Source organism: Solanum lycopersicum, chromosome 9 (assembly GCF_036512215.1).
Source record: "Solanum lycopersicum chromosome 9, SLM_r2.1".
Classification (NCBI taxonomy): Eukaryota; Viridiplantae; Streptophyta; class Magnoliopsida; order Solanales; family Solanaceae; genus Solanum; species Solanum lycopersicum.
In genome coordinates, this window is record NC_090808.1 from 16168050 (window position 1) to 16189976 (window position 21927).

At 35.3% G+C, this 21927-nt stretch overlaps 1 long non-coding RNA gene across 1 annotated transcript; it reads right to left on the reverse strand.

Annotated features, from left to right (window-relative positions):
- Positions 1–10199: 10199 nt before the first annotated feature.
- On the reverse strand, positions 10200–20907 carry LOC138338278 (uncharacterized). Its single transcript, XR_011211709.1, has 2 exons — positions 20708–20907; positions 10200–10743 (listed from the first exon to the last, which is right to left on the reverse strand). It is a non-coding gene; the product is annotated as an uncharacterized lncRNA (long non-coding RNA).
- Between the last annotated feature and the right edge of the window lie 1020 nt (positions 20908–21927).

The window sequence follows — 21927 nt, forward strand, 5'->3', positions numbered from 1 at the left end:
TTGTGACAACTCAATCTCATAAGATACATTGCCAATACTTTTGGCTATGTGATACGACTGAATATACCAGGGACAAAGTTTTCCCTTCTTACCGAACCGTATAACACCCTTCGTGGGTGAAACCTTCAAGTATACCCAATCATCCACTTCGAACTCCAATGACCTTCTCCTAACATTAGTGTAGGATTTTTGATGACTATGTGCCATTTTCAATCTTTCTTGAATTACCTTTACCTTCTCCAAAGCTTGGTGAACTAGATCTGGTCCTATGAACCCTGCTTCATCTACTTTGAACTACCCAATATAGGATCTGCATCTTCTCCTATAAAGGACTTCATATGGATCCATTTGGATGCTTGAATGATAACTGTTGTCGTAAGAGAACTGAATGAGAGGTAGGAGATCATCTCATTTCCCCTTGAAATAAATCACACAAGCCCTACACATATTTTCTAAGGTCTGGGTAGTACACTCTGCTTGCCCATCCATAACTATATAGTAAATTGTGTACCTTTATCTTAAATAATTGTAACTGGAACTCCATGAAGTCTCACCACCTCCTTAATGTATAACTTTTCCTAATCCTCTGCCGACCCTGTGATGTAGTTCATATTAATCATCTCCCACTTCCATTCCGAAAGTTCTTATTCTGAGCCAACCCTCGAGGCCTTTGGTACTCTACTTTAACTTGTTTGAAATTTGATCACTTGGAAACAAATTCTGAAATGCCTTTCTTCATAAAATTCCACCAATATACCTCTCCAAAATCGCAGTACATCTTTGTGGAACCTATATAGATGGAATATCTAAGGCTATGTGCTTCCTCCATGGTCCTCTCTTGTAACCCATCCACCATTAGAACACACAACCTACCCTAATGCTTTAAAACACCATCTCCCCCTAGTTCAAAAGCTAATAATCTTTGCTTTTGAACATTTTCCTTCAAATCAAGCAAAATGGGGTCTTGGTCTTGTTTTTCTTTCACCTCTGACACTAGTGATGATTCAACCCATTTATCACCACTATTTATCCTTATGTGGAATCTATGAGTCAGAATCATAGGTCTGCAAGTCTATGCACTTCTTTTGCTAGTTCCTTCTACCCTTTCTCAATATGGGCGAGACTACCCATAGATAACCTGCTTAAGGCATCAGCAACAACATTAGTTGTACTTGGGTAGTAAAGAATGCTCATGTAATAATCTTTAAGCAGTTCTAACCACCTCTTTATATGAGATTAAGCTCTGTCTGAGTAAACACATATTGTAGGCTCTTGTGATCAATGTAGACATCCACATGAACACCATAAAAATAGTGAAACCATATCTTCGAGGCGAATACTACACTAGCCAACTCTAAATCATGGGTTAGATAATTTTTCTCATGAACATGCAGTTGTCTTGAGGCATAAGCCATAACCTTGCCATTTTGCTTTAACACACAACCCAAACCAACTTTAGATGCATCATAGTACACCACAAAACCTTTAGTACTTTCTGGTAAGGTCAGTAGTCAATGTCTTCTTCAACTCCTCAAAGCTCTTTTCACAAGCTACAGACCATTGAAACATAACTTTTTCTGATTCAACTTGGTTAAAGGAGATGAGATAGAGGAAAATTCCTCAACAAACCATTAATAGTATCCAGCCAAATTCAAGAAACTTCTTATATTAGTTGTAGATGTGGGTATAAGACAACTCTGAAATGCTTCTATCTTTTGAGTATCAACTCTAATCCCATCACCAAAAACTTTGTGGCCTAAGAATGTCAACGACTTAAGCCAAAACTCATATTTTGAGAACTTGACATATAACTCCTTGTTTTTCAAAGTCTACAAGAATATTTTGAGGTAACTAGCATGATTTTCTTCATTCTTTGAATTGATTAGTATGCCATCAATAAAGACAATAACAAACATATCTAAACAAGGTTTGAAGACTCTATTCATAAGATCCATAATTACTGGAGGTGCATTGCTAAACCTAAAGGACTTGACCAAAAATTCATAATGACCATATCTGGTTCTAAAAGTTTTCTTTGGAATATCACATTCTCTAACTTTCATGTCATGGTAGCCTTATCTGAGATCAATTTTTGAGAAGCAGGAAACACCCTGAAGCTGGTTGAAAAGATCATCAATTCTCGGAAGAGGATACTTATTCTTGATGGTAACTTATTTGACCGTATTTATACACATCCTAAGGGAACTATTTTTCTTTCTCACTAAAAAGACCAGAGCGCCCCAAGGTGAGACACTTGGTCAAATGAAGCCCTTATGTAACAAATCTTTCAACTATTCTTGAATTCTTTTAACTATGATGGTCCCATTCTATACGGATGAATAGAGATCAACGAGTATCCGTAATGATGTCTATGCCAAAGTCTATTTCTCTCTCAAGAGGGACTCCGGGTAGATCATCAAGAAAGACTTTTGAAAACTCTCTTACTACTGGAACTGACTGAATAGGGGGTACCTCAACTCTTAAGTCATTAACTCAGACTAAGTGATAAACACACCACTTAGAAACTAATTTTATTACCTTAAGTACAAAATAAATTGACCCTTAGGCACTGCAGAACTATTTTCCACCTTAAGACTAGCTCATTTGGAAACTAAAACTTTGACCACTTGAGTTCTACAATCAACTTAGACATAATAGACATGAAACCAATTCATACCAAGAATGACATCGAAGTCTACCATGTATAACTCAACTAAATCCGGCATGGTATTCTTGTGATTGATGGAAATGAGACAATCACGATAGACTGTTTCTGCTAGAATGGATTCACCAGCAGGTATTGAAGCACTGAATGTTTCACTAAGTTGTTTAGGAATAATATCAAAGTTCGTAGAAACATATGGAGTTAAAAAGATAAAGTCGCTCCTAGGTCTAGCAATGCATAAATAGTAAATTCAATCATACCAGTGACAACATCTGACGAGTTCTCATGCTCTTGGAAATTGTTGAGAGCATATAAGCGGTTGTTGAGAGCATATAAGCGGTTTGTTCCTCCGCTAGTACCAATAGTAGGTCCCCTGACCAATTGATGAAGAGTGGGCTCTATTTCCCCCATTACAACTTCCTTGCTTGTTCTTTTGACACTCTCTCATAAAATACCCAATCTAACTGCACTTTAAGCAACCACTGGAGCCCTTATGACAAATACCGGAGTGGTGTCTACCACACTTGGCGCAAGATGAAGGCTTACTACCCCCTTGCGCGACACTATCTTGTGCATGTTTAGCTATGGAATTATGACATAGAACTCACCCTTGTTATTAGGTGCAGGTGTACTAATAGATGATGGATAACGAACCTTCTATTTTTGTTGGAAGGATGACCGTTTGACATTACCCTTCTGCTGCCCGGACTCATTCCATGTCTTAGCTCTCTTACTTCTATACTCTTCTCTATCCCTCAACTTCTCCTGTTCAACCTGCTGCACATAAACCATCAACCTGTATATGTTGATGTCACCTATCAGCATTGCAGCTCTTCCCTCTTTGTTTGATGCACGACCCAAGCCAGCGACAAACAGACACATCATGCTCCTCATCTCCTTAACCATTCCAGGAGAATAGCGGGCCAACTGGGTGAATTTCAACCCATACTTATTTACACTCAAAAAGTCCTGCTTTAGGGTAAGGAACTCTCGTACTTTAGCTGTCACACCCCGAAAGTATACCCTAGAAGATAAGGTATCCCTCAAGTCGTAACACGACGAATGAGACTTAAGAAAGTCTCATACAAGTATCTCGTATCAATTATCACATAATAAACACTCTAAAATAAATAAGAATTTAAAACTTTCTTCACACACGAAGAGTAATTTCATTAAATACGCAAGCAGAAGACTTTATTTAACACTTCTAACTTTACAATGTCTCATATAAACCATTGACTAACTTGAATGTACAACATAGGGACTAAGCCCACAAAAAACATAAAATAAAGAATAAGACATAAAAGGGACATGTGGGTCTTGTCCTTGAATCGATGAGGACACCCCCATGTTTCATCTTTAACCCTTAGAAACCTATCCATCCTTCATAGTACACCAAGACTTCCAATTGCCTACACTTAAATCAAAAACGGAAAATAAGGGGTTAGTACATTGAATACACTAAGTATGAAAGTCATGCAAAAATCACGAAAAATGAACATTTAGCATTGAACATTCTTCATGATGTTTTTTATAAAGACTTTATAAAACAAGCATAAAAAATCACTCACAAGCTAACATAAGCACATATAGTCAGATTCCTTGATATAAAATCAATATCACTTCAATTGACATAAACATGAGATCTCCTACCAAAGGTGATTCTAAGGCTCACTTGAGTGAGATATGAAACGACCACCTATACAATCATTTCACACACACCAAACTGATCCTTTAAACTACCTAAGATAAGATTATTCCCATTTCATACATTCAACTCCCTACCTAGAATTACTCTAAGACTCACCTATGTAAGACATGAAGAGAACGCCCATACACCCTCTCCAGTCCTACTTAAGAAATCCTCAAAGCTACTCTAGATACTTGTCTTTTCATTAACATACCGTCACTTAAGTCATTATGCTCATTAGACCATTTAAGATACATTCAACATTTAAGTACATTCACATAATGGTTTTGGAAAAGACCTAGGGACTCACATACTAATATCTTCAAAGCGTAATCGTGCAATGTCTAGATAGAGTCCCATTCCACTACCTAAACTTCATAGAACTTATCCAACACTAGAATGTATCCCACATGATGAGAATAGACAATAACCGACAGAGTCCATGGTAGATAAGAATGGAATCCGAAGTCAAAACCTACTTCAATGGAAGGTGTTCTATTTGCAGTGGTAGAACTAGGACACAACCCATGTAGGCACATGGTTAAGGAATATGAAGGGTTTCTTTATACTCTAGCTTCCTCATACAACTAGAGCTACTCGTTAAATATACTGACTCGGTGCTAGCCTTTGTTATCATAGAGTAATTCAATAAAGGAGCATATGAAGAAGTTTCATATCTTGTTCATAACCAAATCATAACACACCTTACCAAAATGGTATCCTAAGGTTGACTTACAATGGTTAATAAGATACCTCAATTACTTTCCTAAGGATGATTTCATACCTTTCCATCCAACCAATCTTAAGTCCACCATTCACACGAGAAGGATACCATTACCACTTTCAACTTCAAGGATATCATGACCTTTATTCTAAAAGGTTTCACATAAATGACCTTATTTTGCTATATTCAAGATTATGTTCCATCCATACATATAAATACATGACAAAGGGTGATCTAACCTACTAACTCAAGGATTTACATTCATAGCGTTCATGTATCAAGTAAGGGACATAGGTCTACCAAAACTACACACACTTCATTATCATCTTATCACATGTTCAATATCATTCATGTAGAACATATAATAAACTAAATACACTTGCAAGACACCCTACACATTTCTATATAATCATCAACATAAATCATCATAATGATCATATAGTTAACTAGGAAGTTTCACACTTCAACGTCAAGTATACACATGTAAGGCATCACTATAGCCTATCATGATCACATATAATCACGTCCAAGAACATATATTTTGACTTCACATATACACATAAGTCATCAAGACCTTCACAATACTCACATATTCAAGTAATAACATGATAATATAATAATTCATAAAGTAATACCGATGAGGCCACATAGATTCACAATTCATAAAGTAATGCCGACAAGGCCACATCTTTCACAATTCATAAAGTAATGTCGACTAGGCCATATTCTTCACAATTATATCACATAAGCACCGACACCATAAGTGGAACATACCAATCAATATAAATTTTATACAATTCTACACAATATAGAGAGATCAAGTCAATTTACCACCTTTCCATGATCATAATCAACCTCCCTTAGCCATTTCAATCAAATCTACTCACAAAGTCTCTTACAAACAACCATTAACATAATTGTAAACAAACAATCCAATAATTTTCTAAATGAATATAATCAATACAAGGAAGCCTATTAATAATACATTCATGATCTTTTCATAAATCAATAGTGCATAACTATCTACAAATGAATTCACTACTATCAAGTCATGATCAATTCACCCACAGCATAGCCAATATAGAGAATTGGAGAAGGTCAAGGGTTCATAGATATTTTTATTAAAAAAGCAACAATTATACATACATAATATCATATCTAAATGTTTGAGAACGTTTCATGCAAAAACCCATGATTTAGAGTAGAAATTGAACTTTTCATCTTTTTGAAATCTTTGAAAATCATCTTTGAAATTGACTCTGAGGTGACTTAAATACTTTGATTAAGAACTAACATATCTTATTAGAAGTATCAAAAGATAATTGAAGAAGAATCTCCATAGAAAATCCATCATCAAGCTCCATCTTCATCTTGAACTCTTATGGAGGTTTTTGGAGAAAGTTTGGGAGGGAAAGGGTTTTGACTTAGGTGCTAGGGTCTAAATGAGATTTTAATCACTTAAATACTCTTAAAATACCCATATACACCTAAATAAAACGTCCTCATAATTTATAAGACTTGGGATGAATTTCCCAAGACACCCCAAGCCAAAAATAGTGAAGTAGGTAGATTGCAAGTGCCATCGACGGTTGCCCAACCACGGACCATCGATTAGGCTATGACCCATTGATTGGTGTCCATTTGTTCGGTCTTCAAATCCCAAACCTTCAGGCTACATGGCCCCATTGACGATCCGTCCTCTGATCGACAGGCCGTCGTTTGGGGGTCGTGGTTTACCACTGCCATGCAGTGTACACCCTTGAGTTGGGGTCCTCCTCTAGGGCCCCTTTTGGGTCTAAGGTGGATTCGTACTCAAATTTCAAGCCCCTAAATATGCACGTATAGGTCTTGGAACATCTCTAATAAAATCAACACAAACAAACACGTAAAATATTCTAATGCAGACACAAACACACAAGGACGTCCAAAGGCTAACTTTCAAATGTCATCGGACGTTGGACCTCCAAACCCTTACAAACTTCATTTACTTACTCTAAAAACCATAAAAAATAAACTAAAGACCTTATGACTCAGTACACATACACATAAACACATGCAAGCACATAAGGGCTAGTCGTAGAATGTCTAAGTTGTCTCTTGAGTATGACTTCAAACTCAATCGAAATGACTTCAAAACTCGCATACACATTATTTAAGATATTCATAAGCCTTTAGTACGGAACTAAAGCTCTATATAAACCTAATTTATTTTTAGGTTGTTACATTAGCCTCTTTCTATTCTCAAGAAAAGAAACGCCCCAATAAATTTGATACAAAATTTGTCATGGCCCGAGGGTACACCTTAGACGTGGCCGACACTCAAGGACCATTATTGGCCTTTAGAGGAATCTTGTCTAGGCTTACTTAACTCAGCGGAAGACAACAATCAATGCAATGATGATCAAAGAACTGAACTAAACTGAATAAGATAACTGGAATGTCTTATAGATTTAAACATTCAACTTGTCCAAAATGGTAACCCAAGTCTTTAACATAAGAATGATAAGATAAAGACTACTGAACTAATAGATGTCTATCTATGAAGCCTTCTAAAACTGAGATGGATGTTGGGACAGATGCCACAACATCCTATAAAAAGAATGACTAAAAGCAATAAATCTATCCTCTAGAACGCAAGGAGGCTCCCAATTGACTATGAGTGCTCACCTGGATCAACGAGGCGCTGGATGATGTTGATCTTGGTTAGCCGTGTCTGAATTATGACAACATGCAGACCAACTAGCATCAGCATATTGAATGTACGAGTATGCGAGTTGGAATGTTAACAACATAGGCTAGAAAAAAGTGTCTCAAGAAACACTTACCTCGGATCTTCTCAAATAACAAATAACTAACTCATTTCAATATAAAGCATTTTTAAAAATACAATATAACAAATATTGTTTGAAAACATGTTGTAAACTCTTAATGTATACAACGATACAATTAACTCTGAGATGTATGTAACCAATAAACTTATGTATATAAAAAAAATACATTTAACTTCTATGGGAGAGCTTCTAATTGGTCACCATCACTTAAGATCTACAGTGATGAAACAACGATCTACCTCACGCTGCCAGTGCATCCTATACCTAACCAAATCCATAAGACCTGGACTGCCTAATAGATCGACTTGTCTATGCGAAAAGGGTTCATATAGAAAGTATGACACTTTTCTACCCATCGTGTCCACATAGTTTTGTGGAGATGTAAGTTATCTGAACTGATGCTCGTCCCCAATTCGGTGCTTAATACTACTTCCAAAATATAATCTCTTATGTTTTTAAAACATACTTCTTATGTGATTATAGATTAGTGCTCAAAAACTTAAATCAACGACTATCTTGGAAAATTTAGTTTCCTTGGTTGCTTCATTTTATAAAGCTATTAATCTTTTACAAAAACTAGCCTGAAGGCTGTTTGGAAATCTTAGTTTTTGTTCTTATTCAAATGTGAAACATTTTAAATCTCTTTGGGAATAACTAGTTCTCATATACTTCTTTGAAAGAATACTTCATTTTACCTTGAACTAAACTCAAGCTTAAGTCTTAAAACGACGCTTATACATTTTTGGAAGACTTATGGAACTTGAAATGAACTTCAATTTCTTATGTTTTTTCCTTCATCAAACAAATATTTAAGTCAATACTTCATGAAATGACTTTAGGAGTTTTCTATACTTGTCTCTAATTATTCCTTTAATTTAAAGTTATGGATTCAAGGTTGTAATTTCGTGTTTCTGGATGATTTCTGTGTGATTTGAAGTCATATAGAGTAGTTAGAATAATTAAAAAGTGTTACAACACCTTAGAAGGGCTTAATCAGACTGAACTACAAAAACTAGGCAAAAAATGAAAATTTTTGCACGTTGGGGGTGCGCCGCGCTTGGCCGTTTGGTCTGAGGTACCATTCTGGTACAATATAGGTGCGCCATCCTAGGCCCTCTGGCGCAGATAGGGTGCGCTGCACCTGGTGTTACCCAGATGCTTCTGATCGATTTTGTTCACTCATTTTTTAATCCTAAATCATCTAAACCTACATAGTTCTTTCCCCAAACCCTTAGGATTATTAGTACATTCAATAACCAATAGATATAAGTTGAAAAACAACCCTAAATTACGAAGCAAAGAAACAATAGGCATTCAACAAATCAATCAACAAGAATTCAACCATGTATTTCAAGAACTGCACTATTCTCATTCACCCAATTTGAAAATTAACGGATTGAAGCAATATTGATGTGTGCGTGAACTAACCCAACATCAAAAGATCTCACATACTTTGATAGGGATCACCATTGACGAACTCCACTCGCGAATCTTGGCGTTCTTGGCGAACTCTTGACCTTTTCTCCCCTTTCTTCGTCTTTTTTTTCTTCCCCAATCCCTAAATGTCATTTTGATTTTCTAATATGAACTATAATTGTTTTTACCTTAATTAAACCACTAAAGCTAAATAGGAAATTTATTGGTTAAAAGACTAGTTTTCACTTTCTTAAATCTGGATTGAGATTTTCCTTACTTCAACAGCCCAACTCCCGGTAGGCATATCACTGTTATACGATATCAAAAATGCGCAAGTTCGGTGGTGATGGAAAGATATTGGATCTTTTCAACCATATCAAGAATTAACTTTAACTCATTTTTAGCTAGAACTTATGACTGTTTGAAAATGACCAAAACTCACTTTCTTAACTTAATAATGGATATTTTTAGTTTCTTAGCTTATTCAAAGATAATTCAAATTTGTGAGATGTTACAAAGCATCGATACTTATGTTAAATAAAACTTTACACTTTCGCTGGTGTGGCATTAAAAGAGAATCAATTTGACAATTGGCTAATCACAATGAGATGCAAAGAGTTCATTTATTTTTTATGCAACTTCATTTGGTCTCGTCATAACTGCACATTCATGTTTGTTCTTTTGAGAGCACTATTCATTTCATTGATGGTGATCAAAACTAAAACTCAAATTTTCAAGAAAAAAACCACTTTCAACATAAGAGGTGGCACATTTTTGAAAAATGAAAATTTGTACAAGGGTCAAAAATTGTTTCGCAATTAAAATCAACAAGAACACATAAGCTTAACTAGTCGCACAAGTAGTAGAAAACAATTTTAAACAAACAACACAAATATATAATCAGAACATTCGTCAAAACAACACATAAAGGTGGACCTCAAATATCCACAAATAAAAGTATTTGTCTTCAAATGCAACTGATAAGTATCTTGTAGTGAAAATAAAGAAAAACATAGTGGGAGGTAAAAAGGGGATCCTGTCGAAATGCTCGCTCCATTTGTCGAGGCATTAGAGCCCGGTGAATAAATTTGGATCTGGGTACTAGTGCTTCGAGTTGCGCCCTCCTACTTTTGGGTCTCAGCGGATTTTGCTACTTCTGTGACTGATTCAATTGCTATATTTTCTTCCACCATCTTATCCACATCATGATCTACTTTAAGGTCCTGGATTACATTAAAGAATCCTCATTTCCACGACAGAATAGTGGGTTCAATGGGAACCCTCCAACGAGAAGTTGATTTTTTCTTCTGTCTTCTTTCTTTGGCTACTTATGCTATCTTTTCGTCTCTTTTATACTCTCGTGCTCTTATCTCTCTAGGTGGCATATCTCTCCCTGCAACTTTCGGTCTAGCCTTTTCTGCAAAGACTTCGAGCAAGTTATAAAATGTTTGAATAGGAGAAGGGAGATTTCGGGTGTAGAATCAGTTCACCAAACTAGTTGGTGAAGTGATCATCCACTTAGGCTATTCGCCAAACATAGTTCAAAGAGAGTATTAGGGTAAAAGAAAGGGGCAAAAGAAGAAGTCTTTCAGCGAGTCGCTGAGAGCGTTTGGCGATATCAAACATCCTGCTGAATGTTAAAGAATATTAAACACATTTAGCATTAAATTATAAGTGAAAGGCGAGCTTAGGACAACCACCAAGTGGTTTGGCGATCTTGACCCAACTTACCAAATAATTTAACATGCCTATGTTTAATCTCACAACCCATGATAGCGCAATTTAAGCTTCTATTGCACCAATTCAACGAATACCCATAGAGATTGCACGTTCCCATAGAAAAATTATTCAACTCAAAGCACACTTGAGTGGGATTCCCCAAATTAAGAAAGAACTATCAAATAGTAATCAATAATACATGCGATCAAAATAACCAGAGAGATCCAATAAAGATTCAACAAGGTTCGCATTATGGAAATGAGTACGATTTCAAAGAAATAAATATAAGTTTCAAACTAGCAACCTTTGATGCCGATCAAAATGCTATTGAGATTCTAGGCATCAAATGCCATCTAATTTTGAGCACAATTCGACAACTAAAATTTTGGAAATAAATGAAATATAAAGGTAGAGTGCTGGTGTGAATTTTTGAAGAGGAAAAAGTGAGGGATAAAATGAAAATAGAACTTTTAACCCTTTTTCTCACAAAAGACCGTTCAGTTACTAACTATTCGGCGATATTTTTCAAGTTCACCTAATCACTCGACGAAACATCAATTTTTAGTTCTTTTGCCAAATTTAACATGATCTTCAGTTCATGGGAGAATCCTAATGGTGGTCTTCATCTAGATTGCCAAGATGATCGGAGATGCGCCAATCATTTATACACACCGCTGAGTTTTACAAGATCCAATCCAAAGATATCTTAAGGCTGATGTCGGAATAAATTGGGTTCGCCAAACTTTCCAGTGGCATGCCAATTAGACTAGTTGTTTGCCTTCATACATCTTTTCAAGCATTTCCCTTACTTCAACATATACAAACAACACCATTATTTCACCAATACGCAAATATAAGATAATAAGGGGTTTTGGGTTGCCTTCAAAACAATGAAAATCCAAGTTTAAGCTTTGTTTTATGGGTTACCCACAACATAGCTTCCTGTGCGTGGATATGAGGTAATGCTTGATCCACAAGAATTTGTAGCAGCTGGACAACTTCAGAGTGAGACCAAATAATACGCTTCATTACTTCCAACGCTCTATCTTGCTTATAAATTAAGGGGTGGCACAAAAGTGTGAAAAATCTAAGGGGTTTTGGCACAAGTAGTAAAAATAGCAAATTTTAGAAGAAATCTATGAAATGAGAGGGGGGATTCTTAGGATGGACCTCAATACAGATTAATTTAGATTATTGGATACATGATTTCGATAGAAAATCTATCGATTATAGTGACTAGGCTAAGATATATATGAAAATAAGTTCTCTCTCGAGCAACTTACCCCATTTCAAATGGGTTCCTCTCAGACACCCATTTGTCATACTAAGACCAGCCTACGTCTTACCCCCACTCACTCTGTCAAGCTGAGTGTTAGGATATGGGACTAGGGCTCACCCTTTCGGGCTGAGCCTCTTGACCTACTCCTTAGACCATCAATCTAGTTGTATTGGTTTCATGAATTCTCTCGAGAAAGCCAAAAACACATGGGTGAACTTGTATTTGCAACTAATAATCCATTAGATTAATCAACAAATACTATACAAAATCACCATTAAACTACATTTAAGCTACAAGCAAGAAAGACCCAACAATAATATTAAACCGTACTCGCTAAATCACACCCCAAGAATGGGGAATTTTAGCCACATCAAGAAATATAAATTAAACCTTTAATGATGATGAAATCAAATGGGTGGTAAGATTTTAGTCTTGATTTAAGTAAAGAAAGAATAATAGAGGAGACCCACTTCCAAATTTATAGAGATTAAATACTCTTCTTCTTCAAGTTTTCAAAATCCTTACAAAATTGAAAGTAAATATATGAGAAAGTATTGTTCACTACTAAGAAATTATGATAATGTTCGACTCTTTTTCAAATTTCACTAAAACTGATAATAAAACTAGTATTTATAGTTTTCGTAATTAATGCTGTAGCGGATAAATCGGCGACTTTAGTGGGAATCACCGACCAAATCGGTGATTTGCCCTTTGTTTGGTTTATCACCTTATGTTCTTTCCCATAACATCTTCGTGTCCTATACCATTGGGCTATTTACTACTGCTTTGCTGAACTTACTGGCGACGCGCCGACTACTCCTTTCGTTGTTGATTTGATCCCCTTCCTTCAAGGCTCAGCAATCTGGAACAAGAGATGAAGTAGGCATGTTTGGTGATACACCAAGTGGACTCGACAATCTTCAGGCTTCCATTTCTTCGTTCTTTTAAGCCTTTTATCTCTTTTTGCGACATAGTGTCCATGCTCTCCTTCAAACTTCAAGTACTTAAAACTTTCATCAGATACTGAGATAAAATAACAATAAGAGGACACTATTTTTACTAAAATATATCCCTAAATGAGTCCAATCTGTGGACTCATTAGGTTTTTGGGAGAAGATCTATTCTAAAGTCGATTTCCCTTTTAGGATAAACTTCGGGAAGATTTTCTAGGAACACTTTGTGAAACTCGTTTACTAAATGTACTGACTAAAAAGTTGGGGTTTTTGACTTTTAATATTTAATCCAAATAAGATGATAGATATACCCTTTGGAAATCATTTTCCTGCCTTACGGTAAGCGATAAATTGACCTATAGGCCGTGAGCTACTACTCTTCCATGCTGTGACTGGCTCATCTGGAAACTAAAATTGAACGATTCTAGTTCTACAATCGAATGAGGCATAACAGGAATGTAACCAATGCATGAATAGTTTGATACCAAAATATACCATTTAAAACTCTATAAGGTCTACCAAGGTGAATTTTGGAGAAACTGTGGTAGGGATATATTTGTATACTCGTGTAGCTATAATAGGGACAACAACTGGTGTAGAGACTCAGAAGGGTTCTAGGAGTGTTTTTGTACAGAAACCAAAGTTTAATGCTATATAGGGAGTTACAAATGACAATGTAGCCCCTGTATATAACAATGAATAAACATATAAATGAAATACTCATAAAGTACTAGTGACAATATCAACTTCTTTGTCCTGGCAAGTTTGAAGATCATATAACCTGTTTTGGCGCTAACCGCCAAATGTACTAGATGAAGCACCCTGCTGAGTTGGGTGACATACTGGTGCGGCTGGAGTTGTAGACTAAGCGCTATGGTTGTTCCCTCCTTTCCCCTGCTTGGAAGAAGGTAAATCCTTCAACCTATGGCCAGTATGACCACACCCAAAGCACCCTTCGTTGTCTGCCAGACACTCTCCCAAATGGTTTTCACTACACTTTTGGCATGTTGGAAAAGTCTAATTACATGCAGCAGTCCCCTCTGACTTAGCGAATAGTGCCCTACTCTTCTGATTCTATCAAAAATCAGGGATGGAGCATTAGTCGATGATTATACTGGGGCGGTAATCCTTTGCTGAAACTGTGAGTGATTCCCTCTACCCGACTTTTGCTGTAAGTATTCATAATTTCCTATTCTAGCCTTTTTTTTATCCTTAGCCAATTCCCTAAGCTTATCTCCCTCTTTCTGCTGAGCATAAGTCATTAGTCTAGAGATATCGATATCCCCTAGAAGTATAGCATTCCTGCACTCAGTCTTCCCCAAAATACCCCAAACAAGAACTTACTCATTTGTGCCCTTGGATCAGCAACCATGTGTGGAGCATACCTGGAGTGTTGGATAAACATTTGCACGTATTATTGGATCGATATTGAACCTTGTTTCAAGTTTATAAACTCCTGCGCCTTAGATTCTTTTAATTCCCTTGGGAAGAACCTATCCTGGAAATCTCTAGTAAAACAATCCCAAGTAACATGAGTTGTATCTGCACCCTTGTTTTCTTGTAACTGAGTGAACCATACATGAGCCAAATCCTTATTTAAGTTGATATGATGCCAACTAAATACTCTCAATTCTAGTCACTTGCATCACCGAAAAATTTTCTTAACCTCGTCAATGAAGTTCTGTGGGTCCTCATAGACCTTCGACCCTATAAACCTGGGCGAATTCATCTTAACAAAGTTTCGAACCCTAGCTGCATTTGATTCACTATTTTTGTTAATAGGAATTGGACCTGTTGATTGTTTTCATGGGCCAAACTTTGAGCCAAGAGCTGGTTAGCATTCCAAAATTCATAACCTCATGGTTTGATATCGAAGGAATTGTGTTAACTTTGCGTGTATTATCTCTACTAGGAGGCATGGTGTGAAACACTGAACGCGGATTAGAAAGGAGAAGTTGGGTCATACCCATGCAAGATAAGAACAACAAAGAAAGTGAAATTTTTCAAGACACTTTGTAGCCTCATCTCATAAATGTGGTGCACTTCACACCCATGAAAAAGGCTCTACTTGGTGCGGTTTTCAGACATCCAAGGACTTTTGAACCTAATGTTCTAATATCAAGTGTGTCACGTCCCAAGGATAGCCCCTTGATTTAATACGAGATCTAGGATCACGAATGACCCTAATTTAACCCTAATAACTAAATACGACATGTACTATGTGGAAGCTAAAACCATGGATAACTAGTAATTTGGGAAAATCCAACTAGTATGAATATATAAAACATACTAAAAGTTTAACGATAACTGAAACAATCACTTGCAAACTAAAGTTGAATCTACTACTATGTCTGAAAATTCTCCAACTGAGTTGAGTTGTTGGGACATGCCCCAACTAAATCTAACAAAACTAAAAACTCAAAGTAAAGACTCAAATTAAAGCATGTCTGTTATTTACGGAATATGAGAACTCATCATTGAAGATGTTTAATGCGGATTGAGAACTGATCAAAGCGTGATCTAGATACTGAATATTTGAACCTACATCATGAAAGGATGTAGCGCAGAGTGTGCGTTAATACTTGGAATTTAGCGCGGAGTGTGCGTCAATACTTGGCATGTACTGAGCAATAATGTTAAAATATAGGATCACGAATGACCCCAATCTAACCCTAATAAATAAATAATACATGTACTATGTGGAAGCTAAAACAATAGATAACTAGTAATTTGAGAAAACCAAACTAGTATGAACAAATAAAACATACTAACAGTTTAACGATAACTGAAACAATTACTTGAAAACTCAAGCTGAATCTACTACTATGCCTGAATACCGACATAAAACAACTTGAGCTAAATGTGGAGTTCGATGTATACGCCCCATCGAGAGGACCCAATATACTTTGAGAGGGGTATAAAGGCATGACTGACATGATCACTTAATATGATGCCCAACAGAACGGACTTATAATCCTATAGGGACACTTTGTTTTTGGAGTATGAGGATTCGATGAACCCTAGTCCAGCTCGGTGCTAAGTCTACTTCCAAATTAATATTTATATGGCTGAAATGTGACTAAAATAGTGAATAGCTCAAAATACTGACATGCTAACTGAGAATGCAACATTTATATACGGGTAATGTGACATTCAAAATCTAAAACATGATTTTTGTTTAGCTAACCTAAAAAGTGTAACTCATGAACTAAGAGAATCTACACAAACTAGATTTCTGATTTTCATACAACGAATTAAGCACACCTCCCAAGAAAACATGTTAACTCTATTAAGGATATTTCAACAACTAAGTCACAACAAAAACCCAAGATTTAAGAAACCCTATGTCTAAACAAGATACACAGAATAAAAGATATGACTGAATTGTAGGGACCTAGTGGACTAAAGGAATCCACTAGTGAAATTTTACATACATGGTGACAAAAACTATAGGGAAATCCTTTGATTTTAGGCCTAGAACTTGAATAAAACCTTGTGAGTGTTCTTGATAGGGCTAGTCGCTTTTCTCTTCTTTTCGCTCTACTTTCAATGCATTTGGAGAATAAAAATTTTGGGTAGGCTTTGACTAGATTATTAGGCTTCAACTGAGTAAACGACGTAGTTTGATTATTAAATGACGTAGTTTAAATGCCTACTGCATAGGGGAAAGGACCAAAATGATCCTGACTTAAAAGCTGACAGAGGTCAACCACGGAGACACTAACGGTCCATCACAGGGACCACAACCCGCAAGGTCAGTTGTGGTTGATGTCCTGTGTCTACTGGCTATGGCCCTTCCATCTTCGGTCGAATTCATGGACTGTGTGAAGGACCACATACCATGAAGGGCGTCATGGTTCTTTACTAAGGTTGGGGTTCAGTTGGCTCAGGTTGACGGACCCATCCACGACCTATTACCGAGACCACGACCCGTGGTGAGCTTTGTGGTCCAATCTCTGAGCCTTGTCGGCTATGCCTCACTTTTTTGAGCCCCACGACTTCTGTGGGGATCCACAACCCTTGGAGGGGCTCGCATTCCTCCAAATATTTTCTAGTTCTACCCTTTTTTATGATGTTTAGTTTGAGTCTATTTTCTGAGGTGTTACAATATCTTTCTCATCCCATTCTACAAATAGACTTTCCACAAATCATGGTACCTCTTGGTGGATCCCAGGTAAATAAAATACGAAGAACTATGAGCTTCCGTCAGAATCTAATTTCTCCACTCATTAATGTTAGGAACACATAAAAAAACCTTGATATCGAAGGACTCAATCTCCTCTTTGGAAAAAAGGCCTTAATAATGTTTTCGTAAACCAACTTCTTCAATTCATCAAACACTGGATCAAGATCCTGTTTAGCTTACACATTCGACAAACAATACTATTTCAAATCATTATGAACAATCACACCACCTTCATTAGAATCAACCAAATGAGCATCCAATCTGGCCAATCTACGAATCTCACGAGCTAACTCTTTGTTATCATTGACAACATGGCTGATACTTTTCATTGATAGTTGATTAAGAGCATTCACCACCACATTTGTCTTACTGGATGATATAGGACACTCATGATGTAATTCTTAAACAACTCAAGTCATTTCATTCGAAGAAGAATCAGATCATTTTGAGTGAACAACTATTTCAAACTTTTGTGGTCAGTACACACATCCACATGGACACCATATAAGTAATGCCTTCAAATATTTGAATAAAAAACTACCACCACTAACTCCAAATCATGAGTCGACTAATTCTTTTCATGAACCTTTAATTGCCTTGAAATATAAGAAGTAACTTTCTCATGTGACATCAAAAACGGTCAAGACCAATTTCTGAAGAGTTACAATAGACAAAAGAAAATGTGATCCTTCCAGCAATGTCAATAGGGTCCTAAGTGATCTTTATCTTTCAACTCGTGAAAACTCTTCTCACAAGCTTTTGACTAATATGAAGTGGAAAAATGTCTACGCCAATTCTTAACAACCTTATTTCTCTTTGGATCAACTTGAATGCATTTACAGGAAAAAAATATGGCCTACGACAAAAGACCTCGAAAAAAACTCATATTTGCAAAACATATCATACAATTGACAATCCTTGATTATTCTTAACACTATACTCAAATGTTCAACATGCTCAACCTCAATTCAAGAGTACAGTAAATCCTCTATAATTTAATACTTGGTAAATTGATGATCTCTCTAAAATAATATTTTCTCTCCGGTCCCGACTTTAGCCAATGAAAGAATCATCAATTTCGATAAGATAATGCTATAATATATTTCCACAAGACCCATATATAAATATATGGTCACATCAATATCATAAATTAATGATTCTTTAAAATACAAATATATAATTTAGTAAAATATGATTCTACCGTGTTCTGTTTTTCTAAAATTTAAATCTAGTTGAAGCTAATCTCTAACTTTTCTTATTGCATCTAAGAGTTCGGTGTTGTCATTTCAAATTGTACCATAAAACTGTGAAGTGTTCTAGATGTGATAAGTGTTTCCTTACGCGTAACTGGTTCCAAAGGTGTAGTATCATCTTCAACTTCATCATCAACATTTCTTTTTCGTCGGTACCCACAATTTCTTCTATATTCTGGATCTCTTAACATGTTTCACTTTCACCCTGATAATCAAATAGGTTATTGACATTCATTTTATTGTGATAACCGAGATCATTAATCAATGATCTCAAATTGATTAATGATTTTTTCACAAGTAGATTCATTCAAACTCTCTGGATTGTATCTCCCGAACGAATTTTAAAGTGTCGAAAATAATTTTCTATTAACTCTTGTGGAATAATTTTTGTCCAAACATGGATTGAAAAATTGACGGTATCCAAACATTAATTTTTACTGGATCAATTTTTCCCACTAATGTCTTGTAATATCCTATGATAAAATTTGTTGGATAATATATCCTTAAAACTATTATTATTACGACATCACAAGATTGAAATAAGTAAGATATAATGATTTTGATGTATTCTTGGTACTTTATGTATAATTTTTTTTGTGAAATCAATAAATGTGATACATAAATTAGTAAAATACAATGATTTTGATATATTCAAAATTAACCTTCATTAAATCTTAAATTATTCTTTAAATTATTGAATATTGATTTATTGATCAAATAATGTCTCTATAAAATAATAAAATTTCATGGTCCCAACTATATTAATTTATAGAGATTTTATTTTAAATAGAAATATCATCAATAAAAAAAATCACAAACATGTTAAGATATTATTTGAATACCTTATTCATCAAATTCATGAACACCGCTGGGGCATTAGTCAAACCAAAAGATATCACCAAAAAATCATAATGACCATATCAATTTCAAAAAGCCATCTTCGGAAAGTCTCTCCTTCACCCTTAAATTGGTGATAATCTGGCCAAAGGTCAATCTTATAGAAGTAACTCACTCCTTGGAGTTGATCAAACAAATTATAAATCTTGAAATAGGACACTTATCCTAATGATAACCTTATTCAATTGTCGATAGTCAATGAACATTATAAGGGAATTATCCTTCTTTCGAACAAACAACATCGGAGCACCCATGGAGATATACCCGATTTAATAAAACCCTTAACCAACAAATCTTTCAGTTCATCCTTTAAATCCTTAAGTTCAGTCGGAACCATCCCATCTAGGAGTAGGTCAATACTAAAGTATATTTCCCAAGGAGGAATACCAGGAAGATCATCAAGAAACACTTTAAGAAACTCATTTATAATCGAAAGTGACACAAGAGAAGAGGATTTGAAATATGCCATAACTCGAACAAGATGATAAATGCAACTCATTGAGATCATTTTCCTACCGTTTAAGTAAGATATAAACTGATCTTGAGATATGTAGTTTTTTTTAAAAAAATGGCCAAAAGGAGATTAAGGACCATACAAGCCTAATAATACATCTTGCTACCTTCTAACGATCATGTGGTTCATTTTATATAAAAACTAACTAAGCTAAGTCTAAAAGGGAATAACTTGTTACTTACTTCAAAGTCCAAACCACAATCAAGTGTTTCCTCAAGAATTTTTTTCTTTCTAAATAGCCTCAGAATGCTACCACGCAATAAAAAATAGAATATACATGACAATCTGAGATTAACAATATCCATATTGATGTTGTGAAAATTACACGGAAAATTGGGTTAAAATTGACTCTCGGAGCTCAAACGATGAAACAGAAACTAACTCTGTCATTATGTTTCCTTAGACGTAAGAATCACATCCTCCATAGCTGGGCTAAGAAGAAAATTAATTCGTACCTCAAATGGTCCAAAACAAAACTTTAAGGAATAAGAAATCAAGGAATTTTGACTTAAAATAGAATTCAATTATTAAAGAAAAACCTAAAATGTGTAATACAAAGTGAGGGGGAATATAAATCTACCTTGAAATGGCCAAGCAATGAGAAAATTCCCTCAAGACCGAGCTGTAACCCACTTATTCTCACTTATGAAATGAAGAAGATGAGAGAGATATAACACTAGTAATGAACGCAAACGCAAAAGAGGCTAGATCATAATTGGTAAACTAGTCCAAAAATGGTTCGGAGGCCGCCAAAGTGGTCGCGCCACCATCTTTTGCATCAACCAAAAGTTAAAATAAGATTCCTCTCCAAACAGGTCGTTGGGATTTGTTCAGAACCCCACGAGTGCAAATGAAATATGCTACCATACTGAAAACAACATTGTAAGCTCAATAAAATTGACAAAAATGACTAAAGAAGGGCATCTCGATTAAATCTTTAATCAAGTCAACTTGCACACAAATAATTAGAGCAGGTATTTCAGTAAAAATTTCAAAATCATTTCGATCACCTTGGGATCCAAATCAGGGTTCAATTCAATATTTTGAACTAACAACGCTGATATAAATTTCATTTGAGTTCGTTTATAAAGAATGTTAACCAAGATCAATTTTATTAACATAAAAGCTCCAAAAAGGAGAAAATACACCCAAAACTCTCGTGACCACCTAAAGAAGTGTGTCACCCATCCCAAAACATCAAAAATACAGTACAAAAGCTAAAGAAAGGGATAAAACAATAATATCATACAAAGCAAAAAGATAATCAAGAGGGTCATTACAATAATAAAATTGATGGCTTGTCCAAATTTCATCTTAGATTGTGAACATAAATTTGTATACTTATAAGAACTGGTGAATTAATCTTTGTGCATAAATTAAATCTCTATACACTACATCATATACTATACAAGTGAATAGACACAAATCTTTTAACACTTTTAATTTATTAAATTGAATAAACAATCATTTTATAATAAATATATATTATATATAAACACATTAGTATACGTAACAATTACCACTATTCAATTTACCTTCAAAGACTACTTTTTTATAAACGACAAAAACTAAAGGAAGTGGTGCAAAAAATAACAAAAAGCAAAAAGATACTACCACCAAAAAAGTAATCATATCAAAATATAGTTAGCATTATCTCCATTTTTTAGAATGATTTTGAGTTTTTTTTTATTTGATATAGTTAGATTAAAAATTTGTTAAGCTTCAAATGACGTTTCACCCTTGTAAAAGTTACCTGGAGGTTGGATTGTTATCACGAAATTGAAAATAATTTTTATTTTA